At 42.5% G+C, this 13,732-nt stretch overlaps 1 protein-coding gene across 1 annotated transcript in view; it reads left to right on the top strand.

Moving 5' to 3' along the window:
- LOC143962984 (lateral signaling target protein 2 homolog) overlaps nt 1-13,732 on the top strand; it is an 89,476-nt gene that overhangs the window by 31,155 nt on the left and 44,589 nt on the right. The gene's annotated exons all lie outside the window — the stretch shown is intronic.

Below are 13,732 nucleotides of genomic sequence, written 5' to 3'. Positions count from 1 at the left end.
TCTTTCCGACATTCGAATTTCGGATAGAATGGAAATGGAGAATAGACTAGAACAGGGGTTGACAAATTTGCTTGGAATCTAGGAGCCAGCTAAAAAAGTTAGGAGCCAGGTCCGTGACGGCGATCCGGACCTGTCCCTGGCCTGACATGGAGACAAGTGAGGGGAAGATAGCCCCAAGCCCCTCACCTGTCTCCAAGTCATTGCCCCCCATAGCTCTTAGAGGGACATTTTATTTATTTTTTTCAAATGACAATTTTTTTTTTTTAAATTGCATTTTAGTGTAAATTGAGATGTGAGGTCTCTCTGACCCCAGATCTCATATACAAGAGGACCTGTCATGCTTTTTTCTATTACAAGGGATTTTTACATTCCTTGTAATAGGAACAAAAGTGACACATTTTTTTTTTTTTTAAAGAACAGTGAAAAAAATAAAAATAAAAGTTAAAATAAAAAAAAAATACAGAGACCTCCTCTGTAACTTAAAAAGTGCAACCTGTAGAATTTTTTAAATGCCGCCTATGGAGATTTTAAAGGGTAAAAGTTTGTCGCCATTCGATGAGCGGGCGCAATTTTGAAGCATGACATGTTTGGTATCGATTTACTCTACGCAACATTATCTTTCACAATATTAAAAAAAATTGGGATAACTTTACTGTTGTCTTATTTTTTATTTTTTTATTAAATACATTTTCCCCAAAAAAGTGCGCTTGTAAGTCCGCTGTGCAAATACGGTGTGACAGACCGTATTGCAACGACCACCATTTTATTCTCTAGGGTGTTAGAATAAAATATATATATAATTTTTAGGGGTTCTGAGTAAAGGGAAGGAAGATAGGCTGGCAGGCAGGGAAAATTAGCATTGCATCCATTAGCATTGCTGGTTGTAATTCCAACGGCCACCACAAGAGGGCGCCAGATTACAGAAGGAACCATAGGATCGTAGAAGGCCTCAAAGCCGGGGGCTAAATTACCGGCCGGCGGCGGCGCAGCCCGACGCGATCGCGCCGGGGGGGGGCCGCGGAGACAGCATACCCCCAGCTGTGCTGCCCCAGGCGCCAGGTCTGGAATTCTAGTCGCAAATGCGACCGGGCGCCCGGGTTTTGTCGAGCCCTGGACTAGAACAATAATAGAATAGAATATAGATACTATCTATTTCATTTTTAATTTCTTTTGCAGATTACTATTTGTTTCCATAAGATCTCCTGCAGACTATTAGCATCTATTTAATTTTTTTGCAGATCTCCTGCAGACTATTAGTATCTATTTTGTTTTCTAACCAGATCTCCTGCAGACCATTAGCATCTATTTTTTTAGCAGATCTCCTGTAGACTATTAGCAGCCATTTCACTTCTGCTTTTTTTTTTTTTTTTGCAGATCTCCTGCAGACTGCTGGAATCAATTTAATTTCTATTTTTTGGAGATTACTATTTATTTCCATCAGATTTCCTGCAGTATAATAACATATATTTCATTGTTTGCAGATCTCCTGCAGACTATTAGCATCTATATCTAAAGGAAATAGCTGTTCTAATGCAAAAAAATAAAATAAAAATGAAATAGATGCTAATAGTCTGCAGGAGATCTGGTGAAAAAATGAAATAGATGCTAATAGTCTGCAGGAGATCTTATTAAAACAAATGGTAATCTGCAAAAACATTAAAAATAAAATAAATAGTATCTATATTCTAGTCTGTTCTCTATTTCTATTCTAATTCATTCTATACGAAATTCAAATGTTAGATATATAAAATCTATCATCTTCCGAAATTTCGATTATAATAGAATATAAAAGAATAGACTAGAAAAACAATAGAACAGAATAAAATATATTCTATTCTGTTCTATCGTTTTTCTACTCTATTTTCTATTTTATTATAATCTTTTCTATCCAAATTTTTTAAAATTTAATTCATTTAAAAATTTGAATTTATTCTATTCAAATTTGAATTTCAGCAGATGGTTGTATATTCTATCTATTTTATTCTATTAAATTTTTTTTTTTTCTGTTCTAATCTTTTTTTGATTTGAATTAGAAATTTTGGAAGATGGTTAGTTACTTATACTTGTATATATCTGTCAAATCAACTTTTCATACTTGCAGTGTACCAGTGCAAAAAAAACACACACCTCTTATTTCATTTATATTTATGGTATCAATGAAGTTGTCAGCATGCCTGATTGAAGAAGTCACAGATGTCGATCGCAAGGCAAGTGCATATTCTGTATGTCATTGTCCACTTGCCAAAAGTTGTGTATTGTATTTGTCCACTTGCCACATCACCTGCCACAAGTTGTGTATTGTCCACTTGCCACGTAGCCAGCCACGAGTGCCACGTGGCCAAGTTGTGGATTGTCCACCTGCCACCAAGCGACCCCAGATATGGGCAATATGAAAGTACTTTTCTGCAGCAGAGAATGACATTTTGCGACCCGAATCTGGGGCCACATATCTCGGGGTCACTTATAGCTAGAAACACCAAATTTGGTATGCAAACACAATAGAACTAGTACTAGAACATATCCAAAGTTTCTAGCACCAAGTGACCCTGAGATACATGGCCCTAAAGTCAGGTCGCAAAATATTTCCGAATCCAGTTGAAATAGTTTTGAATGCGGTTGAAATTTCGAATTTGGTTGAAATATTTTCAAATGTGACAGATTTTTCGAATTCGGCAAAAAACTAAACGAAATACGAAAACTATTTTAACGAATATAAGTAAACGAAATTAGCGAATTAAAACGAAACTAAACCAATCTTTTCCTTTTGCACATGTCTATTGATATCTTCAGGCATATTAGAAGTAAACTTGTATTGTATATAGAAATTGTTGGAAGAAAAGAGGGGAAAAAAAAATCAGTGGCTACGATTTCTTAGTGGGCCTGATCCGTACTTTTTTTTTTTTTTTTTTTTTTTTTTACAAATAACGTGGTGGTTTATTGAAAACCAAAGAAAAAGGATGTACAGACAGTATGACAGCATTCTCTAGCATTGAGGAAAAAATAAGAAAAATACATGTTGCATGGCAGGGGGAGCACAGGTCCCCAACATATCAACGCAAGTAATAAAAAGAAAACTAAAAGATATTATGGAAAGCAAGCCTACAAATTTAAGCTAGGACAGCATAACAGCGGGGGAGATCTAGCTCTACAAATAAAATGCACAATATTGTGCCATCGTTTCGCAGTGCAGTCCCGACCCTCTCTGGGTCAGTTATTCTGGATCACCTAGCTCCTATGAGGGAAACTCATTGCATGTGGCGGCATCATTCAACCATGCGTCCCAGACTTTAGTATATTTAGACTGACAACCCCTGTGGGCATAAAGTTCTTTCTTATATGGGAGTACATTATTAATCGCAGCCACCCACTCCTGAGGCGTTGGGGGCTGAGCTTGCAGCCACTTTCTTGCCACCAGTAACCTAGCCATAAATAGAGATTCGTGCAAAAATATCTTGTGGTATTTGTCCGAGTCCGGATTGGGAAAGACCCCCAGGAGGCATTGTTTGGGGCACAGCGTCAGAGGCGATCCCATTTTGTCATGAATAAATCTGATAATGTGAGACCAGTAGCGCTGGATCACCGGGCAAGACCACAGGATATGAAAAAAGGTGCTTTGTGAGCTGCCGCACCTGGGGCAAAGGGGGCTGTAGTCAGGTTTGTATTTGGCAATGCGTTTCGGTGTCAATTAAGTTTTATGTAGAATATTCAGGTATGTGAAACGATCCGAGAGTTTGGGTGAGACCTTTTTACCATTGTCCAGGGCTTCTTCCCATTCATCATCCTCAAGCTCCCCCACATCTTCCACCCACCTCCCTCTAAGGTCCTCTGTCAATGCAATCGCTGGGGGTCTAATCAGAAGGGTATATATACTGGAAATCAATTTGCGTGGGTCTTGCCCCAAGAGCATATCCACTACTACCAGACTATGTACCCTGGGTGGGGATTGCACAAATTGTGCCTGAAGAGCATGGCGAAGCTGGAGGTATCTGTAGTGCATGGAGTTCGGGAGAGCAAATTCCTCCTTTAAGCTCCTGAAACGATTTCAACACCTGTCCTCGATATAAGTCAGAGAGATATATAATCCCATGCGTGAGCCATATCGAGTAGTCAGGAAGCAGCCGCAGTTCACTCAGGCCGGGGTTATCCCAAAGCGGCATGTGGGAGTGGGTCTCAGGAATTGTCAGCCTTTTCCTGACCGCCTCCCAAATCCTGCAGTGTGCGTAGAGTAGTCCTTTGCGATTCCCCTGAAACTCCACCGAGGCACGGTCTCTAAATAGCAGTTGAAAGGGATGGGTGATCGAGTATTCCACGTTTAGGGCAAATGTCAAATACCTGTTTTTGTCTTGTTTGTCCAAGTGGTATAAGTGGGACACCTGGGCCGCCAGGTAATACAGGGCAAAATCTGGCAGGGCCGCCCCTCCCAGATCCCCAGGGCACACAGATCAATGGGCAAAATTTGGGATTTCTCCCAGTTGATTTTAAGCCCTGAGTGTGCTCCAAATAGCTGGATCGTCTCAAGAGCTTCCCGGAGGAAGGGGAGTGTATCCGCCAAATACAGAAGCATATCATCCGCATACAGGCTGATCCTCTCCTCCAGGCTGCCACACTCAAGCCCTTTGATACCGGGATGCCCCCTAAGGGCCGCCGCAAGCGGCTCTACTGCTATAGCATACAACAGTGGGGATAGGGGACAGCCCTGCCTAGTACCCCGAGAGAGAGGGAAAGGGTGGCGACACCCGCCCATTAACCAAGATCCTGGCACAAGGACCGCTATACAAAAGGCGAATCCATTTAATAAAGCGGGGTCCGAAGCCAAAGCGCTGTAGGCAACTTCACAAATACCGCCATTCTACTGAATCTAACGCTTTGGCTGCGTCCAGAGACACCACCGCTCTAGCCCCTACCAGGTCGTGTTGCGCCTGCAGGTTCATGTGGAGCCTCCGCAAATTGTAAGCCGTGTTTTTGGACGGCATAAACCCCGTCTGGTCGGGATGGATAAGGTCGAGAATAACCGTATTCATGCGGATGGCCAGGACCTTGGCCAGGATCTTGATGTCTAACTGAAGCAGGGAAATAGGCCTATAAGACTCAGGGAGTTCCAGATTTTTCCCAGGTTTGGGGATAAGGACTATGTAAGCCTCACACATTGAGGGAGGAAGAGTTTCCGACTCAAATATGTGAGAAAACAGCTCTTGCAGCTTAGGGGTCAGGGTGTCAGCATATTTAAGATAAAATTCTAGAGGGAGCCCATCCGAACCAGGGGCTTTGGACACGTTCAATTGGGACATCGCCTCCGCAATATTGTCAGTGGTAATAGGGGCCTCCAGCAATGCTACCTGAGTTGGCGTAAGCGAGGGCAAATCAAGAGTTCCAAGAAGCCCATCCACCCCGTCCCCAGCATCAGTGGCCACCGAGGAGTACGAGGCATAAAATGCTCTGAACTCCTCAGCTACCGCGTCAGGGTCAGAGATCAACATCCCATCAGAGCCACGTAGGGAGACCACTGTGGGGGTTTTTTGGTCCATATGCGCCAGGTAAGCCAACAAGCGACCAGCCCGTTCCCCGCACTCTGATCCGTACTTTAGTACCTACTGAGACACTGTCAGACTATGCAAGGAAGGACAACCAAACTGATGAGGAGGAGCTTGGCTATAAGAAAAGGTTTAGCTTATGGCCCCTTTCGCACGGGCACCTCCGCTAAGCGCAATCCGCTTGCTCAGTGGGGGATCCCTCCGCTGGTCCCTGGTGAGCAGGTGGATGACAGGTTTGTGTCCGCTCCACTATCAGGAAATTGGATGGTAACGGACCGCCTGTCCATTTTCATCTGATGCCATCCAATCTGCCTGATGGATGGCAAACGGGACTACCAACTGTCTATTTTTGGCGGATCAGATGGCAGACGTGCCCACTGACATCCACTGCTCCTTAGAGGACAATGCAGGGTCCGATCAGGTCCACCTCAAAAATTGGCAGGCGGACCTGATGGAACATCCATTGTGAAAGGGGCATAACTAAATGTATTCTCCCTGGAGAAGAGGAGATTAATGGGGAATATGATATTTATAAAAACATAAGTAGTCCATATGGTGAACCTGGTGCAAAGTCATTCAATTTGAAATATATTTTGGGCCCCCTGCAAGGTAAAGGCATAATGTCCTAGTGTGCTTTGCATACTTTTTTAAAACGGAGCTGTCCATTGGCACGCTGTCACCAATAACTGGGCTTACATCTTCAAAGAGTCTTCCTTCTGGTTTTATGGGCTCCAATCAATTGAATGGCTGAGCCGCGATGGTGTCACAGCCGTGGTACAGAGCTCTGAAGGGGTGGCATGAGTACGCTGTTCTTTCAGAGCACATTCGTGCCAGTGATGGCACCAGCTGCAGAAACAGTGATGGTACACGTTTAGGAGATATTCCTTGTACCTACAGGTAAGCTTTTTAATAAGTTCACCTGTATCTACAAGTATCCAAGCAGTGTTTACCACTTTAAGGTCATTACCAGGGTTGATTTCTTTGCAACTGGAGAAAGGTTTTGCTTCCACATACGGAGTTCTTCACAGTAAGACCTGCGAAAATGAAAAATGGACTCCCACAGCAATGGGTATTGACATTTATACATAATTAAACCGGAGATTATTGCTCCTTGGTGTATCTACTGTTCAGGGATCAGGCAGGTTTTTATTTTTCCCAAGTGGAGTAAATTGGACCATGTTTTAAATGAGTATTTGTTTGCTTCCCGCTGTATCGTCTGTGGGTATAGGGTTCTGTATATGGAGGTTTTTAATGTGTGTGTGTGTGTGTGTGTGTGTTTGTTTGTGTGTGTTTGTGTGTGTTTGTGTGTTTGTTTGTATAGACTTTAGACCCCATAACCTTTTACCTTCTAAAAATGCAGATTCCTATTTTCCTATGCCTTTTTGGATAGGTTTACACATGGAGTGCTTCCCACCCTTCTGAAAAGCAATCTGTGGTAGTTTGACAAGCAGTGGGGTAGCTGAAAAGGTAGGTAGAGGCCCCCTTACCACCTGTTATAACACTGTAAATGCTGCACCATTGCTGCGTTAAACATGCAGAGCAGTTGTGGTATAGTCTGCAAAACACAGTGCATAAGTCCACACTGTTCCTAACTAAGCTTAAATCTGACCCTAAAGCAAACCCTATTCTATCTACCCTGTGAAAGGAAGATGCATATACTTAACAGAAAACAAACTAAAAGGAGTAGTAGCTTCCAACACCCCTACAACTCCCCAAATATACTTCAACTCGAGGGCTTATAAAGATTTATTCAAAAGGTTTGCGCAGATTACAACTTGTTGTTTTAACCAGTTCAGCCCCGGAAAAATTTACCCCTTTCCTGACCAGAGCACTTTTTGAGATTCGGGACTGTCGCTTTAACTGACAATTGCACGGTTGTGCAATGTGGCTCCAAAACAAAATTGACGTCCTTTTTTTTTCCCCACAAATAGAGCTTTCTTTTGGTGGTATTTGAGCACCTCTGCGGTTTATTTTTTTTAAACAAAAAATTGCAACAATTTTGAAAACACATTTTTCACTTTTTGCTATAATATCCCCAAAAAATCTATATAAAAAAAAAATTTCCTCAGTTTAGGCCGTTACATATTCATATTTTTGGTAAATAAAAATCGCAATAAGCGCTTGGTTTGCGCAAAAGTTATAGCGTCTGCAAAATAGGGGATAGTTTTATGGCATTTTTAGTATTATATTTTATTTATTTATTTATTTTTTTCGTGACTGCGACATAATGGCAAACATTGGACAATTTTTGACACCTTTTTGGGACCATTGGCATCAATACAGTGATCAAAGTTAAATTGCATTTTTTACTGTAAAAATGTCACTGGCAGTGAAGGGGTAAACCACTAAGTGGCGCTGTAGGGGTTAAGTGTGTCCTAGGTAGTGATTCTAACTGTGGGGGGAGGAGCTGTGTGTGTGACACGTCACTCATCAGCTCTCCTGATTACAGGGAGTGCTGATCAGTGACAGTGTCATTAGGAAGAATGGGTAGATGCTTGTTTACATTAGCATCTCCACGTTCTTCCTCACCGTGAGACGATCACGGACATCGGGTCCGCGGGACCCACGATCACGGAGCTCCTGGCGGGCACGCACCCCTGCAAGTCGCCTCTTAACCTCCCTGGCGGCATTATTATGTCGGATTTTAGGTGCTGAAAGCGGTACAATTTATTTTGCATGGAAATTTGGCGTTTTATATTGTAGTCCTGTAATTCTTAGGAATAACTCACTTAAATCTGTCCAAACCACAGTAAAATAATGTTAAATAATGTAATCAAATCAAAAACACTGAAATTTGCTCAGTTGCAGAATTTGGCACCATTCTCCGCCCCCATGCGTCGCAGGGAACGGAGCCCGGCTTCATGATGAATCGAGCGGAGGGCGAGCCGCTCACACTGGGGAGACCTCGCCGGATCCAGGGGACAAGATAAGTAAGCTCTTCCTGGATCCTGCGGTGCGATCCCGAGTCTGGTGAGGGGCTTACCGCTTTTGGTTTCTTAAATTCCACCCTGAGCCAGACACGGGTATGCTGTTAGGAAAGTTAAAGGACAGCGTACAGGTATGTTAATCTGCCTGTACATGCCCTTCTGCCGCAGTAAATCTGCGTGAGGAGGTCGGGAGGCTGTTAAACAAACTGTAAGGTATAGCAGCACATTCAAAACATAACTGGACATAGAGAGCTTCAAAGTCCACCTAGAAATTCCATCCAATGCCACATAGCGCTATGGCGTGGTGTTAAAAACCATCTGCATATGGAGCCGTACAAGTTGCAGGCATTGCATCCTGGCAACCATAACAGAAGGTGCAAAATTTGCAATTCTGCATGTTATGGTAGAGGACAGCTTTTCCGAACGATACATTTTTTTTTTTTTTTTTTTTTTTTTTTTTCAGATAAATCCACATTTCATCTATCTGGTAATTGCTACAGTTTTAGAATTTTGGGGAGGGGAAATCTTTGCATAGTCATTGAACCTGAGAGATTCACCAAAGCTGAATGTGTTTTCGCTTAATTTCTATAAGCAAATGTAGCTGTGTTCCCGACCCCTAAAGGCCTAATTGTGACCTCGCAGTCAGGGAGAGCTGACCTCCTTCAGCTATTTATTTTTTTCCTTGGCTGTATGGTTGTCATAAAGATATATTTTTGTTGGCGGCCATCTGGATTACTTCTTTCTTCACATGCTATTTGCATACTGAGCCGGCACCTGTACTTGACGGGGGAGGAGATACTGTGGCTCAGACACCTTGAGCGGGTTTTCTTGCGTGTAATGCAAGTTGGAAACATGGGCGCCAGTCACTTTTTTCAATGCAAAAAATATTTATCGTCTTTTAAAAAGAACTGGTGGAGAGAGGGTTAGGGCCAGGACACCCTTAGGCAGATGCAATAGCAATTGGCAGACTCTGAGGCAAACGTAATAGGCAGACAGTAGACTTGTGCACAACAGAAAATTTCATTTAATTTCGGTTCGTTGTCATTCGTAAAATACATAATTTCGTTCTGTTAGATTCGTTATGTTACCTTAATAAGTTTTTGGATAATTCGTTATTATTCGTAGAGTGTCTATTCATCATACTGAATCTCGAATCCTGTCAAATTCATTCGTTATATGCGCTATAATTTCGCTCGTATTCGTTGAAATTATACATACATGCATACATTCGTGATAATGATTCGTTGTTTGGAAAGTTGTTTATTGAATCTTTTAACACACACAATGACCACGTCTCTTCTCCTTGGCTCAAATACAATACAACACCTTTCTAACTCGGTTCTCAGGAATGCACTTTGCCAGTAATCCAACCTCCGGCACAAAATGAATCAGCTGATTGGACTATAAGATTTACTTTGAGCTGACCTTTTGTTTCATTAGATCTTTAAAGAATTAACGAATCATGTCAAATTCATTCGTTACATCTGCTATAATTTCTTTCGTATTCATTGTAATTCGTAATTTTTTTTATTCGGATGATGCAATATTCGGCCGAATTTCGATTCGTTACGAAAAGAATTGCACAAGCCTACTATACAGGTGGAGGGCCTTTTAAGCTGGAGGCAACAACTGTATTTGTAGAACTGCTGTCTCCTATGGCAACTCAACTTTCAACAGTCAATGCACGTAACTCACAGTAACCCATTACAGATGTTATCTCACAGTATCCCGCTGTAGATCTTCACTCACTAAGCTCCTGGTCTCTCTAGACTTCATGATCTAATTTGTCACTAACCCGCTGTATACTCCTCAAGCTTCACCCCTGCTAAGCCGTTGGGTCCTTGGCTTGACACTCTGCTAAAAGCTTTCTCACTTCTTCGCTGTCCCCGGCTGGTGAAAAGGCTGCTCTTGTACCTCTTTAGACTTCCATACTCTGGCCTCTTATAACAGGAGTGGTTGTCCCTTGGTGGTCACTGGTTCCACTTTACCTCTGGCCCAAACCTCATTGGTGACATTTGTGGTTGTCCCATTATGGCAACTGTTTTTTTTTTTTTTTTTTTTCCTCACCGATGGCAACAATTTGGTTCCCCATCCGGCGGAACCTCTGCAACTTGGCACTGCTTCTCTCAAACCTGGATAGGCCTCAGACAGCATTGAATAGAAGCCAGGTGCTCCCGAGATAGGCTTCTGGCCTAGCAACCCAGAGCCTTGTAACACACGTCCACCCAGACAGCTGTCCAGGTGGCACAGACCCCTGATCACCTGGCTCCTCCCGAAAAAATAGTGTCTCCCCTCAGGCCAAGGGGGCAAAGAAACTCCTGTTAATTGGCTGAGACAGCCCATCCACTCCTAGTCTGAATTCACTATGCCCTTGTCATTCTAATGCCACCTAGTGACAGACAAGAGGTGCATCAAATCCAGGGTTAGAGAAAAGTCAATGGATCCCCCTAACAATTAACTAGGCTAGTGAACACCTAGCATACTACATTTGTTTAGCAACCTTGCCTACAACCAGGATTCTACACAAAGTTTATGGACCTTCTCTTTTTTTTTTTTTTTTTATCTGAACAACGCCATTCTAGGATGATGGATTGGAAGAGGTGGACAACAAGATCTTGTTCATCATCTGTGGCCATCCAGGTCATCGGACCTTACCCCCTGGATTTTTATCTGTAGGGGTTTGTCCCATCTATGCCTGCTACTCTTCAAGATCTGAGACATTAAATTGTTGAAGCTGTGAATTCAATAACTAGCGACCAGTTGGTTTACTGTTTTGATGTTTGTCACGCAACACATTTTGCTCATGTTGATTTCATACAACCTCAAGGACCTTATAAAACTTTGAACCTTCTACTATTTAGTGATGTGTGGAATGTTTCTATCCCCTTTGCTTGAAAAAAAATAAAATTAATTGAAGTCTGCTCCATCTTTTGGAATAACCCTGTTTTACTGAAATACTAACATCACATATTACAGTTACCCATGTGCCATCATATTGTGGATATATGGCTGTTGATGAGTTTGAATTCTTTGCATTTTAAAAACTTCTGTCTACTACTTCAGGGATTATGTGAGCTGTATGTCTATAAATGGTACAAAGATACAGACTTTAATATAACAAAATATCTTTTTACCATCTACAATGTAAGTGTGTGTGTGTGTCTTTGTATATAGATCAACGCATTTATTCCAAGGAAAAACCTGATATTAAAAGCTAACATTAAATTCCTCTGTTAGGATCACCCAGAACTTAAATCCCACCAGTAGTGTGTACACCAAAATTTTTGTTATTCAGATGTATACGAACTTCCAAATTTAGAATAGTACCGAATTTAAATGAATCCGAAATAACGAAAAAAAAAATCAGCCAAAAGTCGAATTTGAATAGTGTTCGCATTCAAGTAGTTTTTGCAGTTTCTAAAGAGAATGAAAAGGAATAGAATAGAAAAAATATATGTAATTTTTTTTTCTATTCCTTTTATTTTCTATTTTATTCTTTTTGGAAATTGGAAAACTTTTCGATTACGAATAAACTAAACTAATTCTGAAAACGAATTGAACAAATGTTTTCATTCTGCACATGTCTAGTAAAGAGGTAAAGAGCAGGTCCCCTCTTGAAATGTTATTGGAAATAAAATAGCGTCTACTTCACACAAAGTGACTACCTGCATACACTGGGCAAAAATCGGCAGATGAAATGACCTATGTATGTAAATCTGACTGCATCCATGCTCCAACCTCCATCCTGCATGCAGGTAACCACTTGGTGTGTGGATACATACAGGGCCGGACTTTCAATAGGGCTTGACGGGGCTCAAGCCCATGGGCCCCGTCCAATAGGGGGCCCCGCGAGCCCATACTTTGCACTAGGCGTCTGCGCTGTAGCCTGCTTGCTGGGAGGGCATCCCTGGACGTCCTCCTTTGTTTACTTCCCCTGATGCGTGCCGCGGGCGCTCATCGGAAGTTCTGTGTCGGCAGTGTCCCTTGGACACAGCCAATCACAGATCATGCTAAATGGCCAATCACAGCGGCCATTTAGCACTGATCTGTCCAATGAGAGATGATATCATGAGATCATCTCTCATCGCCGGCTCTCCCCCCTCACAGACAGCCTGTGAGGAGGGAGAGCGACGAGCAGCCTGTCACTGAGTAAAAAAATAAAAAAAACAATGTAAAGTGCTGTCCCCAGTGCCATCTCTCTGTCCCCAGTGCCACGTATAAGTGCCATCTGCCAGCAGTGCCACATGTCATCAGTGCCATCTGTTATCAGTGTCATGTGTCTTCAGTGCCACATATTAGTGCCACGTGTCATCAGTGCCACATCAGTGTCACGTGTCATAGTCCTGGTGCTCCTGGGCCTTCAAAAGTGTAATAGGTAGTCAAGAAGTTAGATGTGTAATTTATGCTCCTAGAACACGTGACAGCGCTCCCTGCATGTTGGGCCTCTCTAAGTGGCCAGGCTGTGGAAAAGTCCCACACATGTGGTATTGTAATACTCGGGAGGAGTAGAATGTACAATTTTCTTGCACTACTTTGTTCAATGAGTTATTTTGTTATATTCTTGCAATTGATTTGTTATGATTGCAACCTTACAAGGTGGTAGTTTGTTTTTCAATATGTTTTCCAAGTAAATAAGTGTTTTATGTTCACATTCTGACCAAGATATTTGTGCATTGCAATAAACACTTGATCACTTTGAACTTTTTTAATCATTATTTATTTATTGGGAAAAAACTTTTCAAGCTTCAATCAGTAATAGATTATTACTTTGTTTAGCATTTAACACTGTCTACGGTACCAGTTACCTTTTAAAAATAGCTTGGCACTTCAAATAACGATTGGATCGATTATATTGTTACGGTGTTCTGCCTAATAGAGTCCGGCCATCAATATGTGTCCGCTCCGTACTGCGCATGCGCAGTACGGAGCAGACGAAGCTTCGGAAAATCTCCGAAGCTGAACGGCGCCTGCGCCGTGAGTGGAGGTGGTAGCCCCACCATCCAAGCGGACATAGGGTTGTGAATTTTAGAGGGCCCCTCGCGGGTGAGCTTCGCTCGCCACGCTTCGGGCTCGGCCTCGCTGCGCTCGGCTCTTTTTTATTCTAACTCTATGTCCACTTGGATAGTGGGGATAGAACCTGGACTCACGGCGCAGGCGCCGTTCATCCTCGGCAATTTTCGGAATCTGTGTTCCTGTGTACTGCGCATGCGCAGTACGCAGGGGACAGCATCTGATGGAGGACCCTATTTGACAAGACAACGGCACCAGATGGCG

The sequence above is a fragment of the Lithobates pipiens genome, unplaced genomic scaffold (genome assembly GCF_037356315.1).
Source record: "Lithobates pipiens isolate NorthernLeopardFrog02 unplaced genomic scaffold, aLitPip1_a1.2 Scaffold_8, whole genome shotgun sequence".
In the NCBI taxonomy this organism is placed as follows: domain Eukaryota; kingdom Metazoa; phylum Chordata; class Amphibia; order Anura; family Ranidae; genus Lithobates; species Lithobates pipiens.
This window is presented reverse-complemented; position numbering and strand designations above follow the sequence as displayed.